Source organism: Amphiura filiformis, unplaced genomic scaffold (assembly GCF_039555335.1).
Source record: "Amphiura filiformis unplaced genomic scaffold, Afil_fr2py scaffold_82, whole genome shotgun sequence".
NCBI classification, from domain to species: domain Eukaryota; kingdom Metazoa; phylum Echinodermata; class Ophiuroidea; order Amphilepidida; family Amphiuridae; genus Amphiura; species Amphiura filiformis.
This window is the reverse complement of record NW_027305546.1, coordinates 331,104-332,590: the sequence shown is the minus strand read 5'-3', so window position 1 is coordinate 332,590 and position 1,487 is coordinate 331,104.

Below are 1,487 nucleotides of genomic sequence, written 5' to 3'. Positions count from 1 at the left end.
ATGCCAAAATTACGAGTGCTCGACGAGGTGGTGGAAGCTTGTGTAGGTGGAGATGGATCCTTCCGCGGTTTCAAGGCTTTTGAAAAGTCCAATCCTTGTATCCGCAGGTACCTAGGGCTGACTTGAGGTGTTCGCGTTCAACCGATTTAGCTTCCTCCGTCGAAGGGATGGTTTCAGCACGATTTTTTTGAACGCGAACACCTCAAGTCAGCCCTAGGTACCTGCGGATACAAGGATTGGACTTTTCAAAAAGCCTTGAAACCGCGGAAGGATCCATCTCCACCTACACAAGCTTCCACCACCTCGTCGAGCACTCGTAATTTTGGCATCACCATTCCGTACGTCTCAGATGTCTCTGAGAAATTAAAGAGGATTTTTGGACAACATCAGATCCCTGTCTCACTAAAACCGTGCAACACACTGAGACAGAAGTTAGTCCACCCTAAAGACAAGATCCCTCAGCGCAAACAGAGTAATATCGTGTATGCCATCAATTGCCAAGATACGGACTGTGATGACTATTATATAGGAGAGACTAAACAACCGCTTCATAAACGGATGTACCAACATCGTCGCCCCAGCTCAACAGGGTTAAACGATTCATCCGTTTACACGCACCTCAAAGCAGCTAAGCATACTTTTGAGGATAAAGACGTTATTGTGCTCGACAAAGAACATAGGTGGTTCGAAAGAGGGGTAAAGGAAGCAATATGTGTTCGCAGGGAGGAACCAACTTTGAATCGTGGAGGGGGACTACGCCACAACCTGTCTCACAGCTACGAACCAACGATCAGGAAAATTCCTCAGCGACTCCAGTGTGACGTCACTCCTACCACCGTGACGTCACAGGTCAATAACACAGAGCCAATTCACATCACTAGGCCTGATGAAGCGTCAGAGATATGACGTGATACTGTAGTCAACAAAAACAGTAAGTCCAGTTGCAAAGATTTATAACCTAATCTAACTTTATAATGTTATTTAAGTATTGACAAAATATTTGGTAAAAATTTTTGCAAAAATAGTTTACAATAACATTTTTTAAAACATTTAAAAATATTGTTGTAGTGTTTTCATTAAAAACGTTTTAAAACGTTATCATGACCTTTATACAACCCGACATTTTAATGTTATTAAAACGTTTTTACCTAAACCAAAAGCCAAAATATTACTTATTTGAAACGTTTTTAAAACGTGTTTGTGTTTGCTGGGTTGTGATTGGGTGAACAGTTCTCGGTAGCAGTCATCATAGTGTTGTAAAATATCAACAGTTTGTTATTGAATGGTAGTACACAGTAAATGAAATTTATTGACTCAGAAATAAGAACCTTTTTAATTAACTTTATTTTACCGATCCTGATGAATTTGTTCAACCAAACTAGATTTATACAGGGTGTGTCAAAAAAAGTGCAATAGACCAAAGAATCGATATTTATGCAAGAACCAAGTCAAACTTTCCCATTATTGAATTTTTTTTTTATAAATGC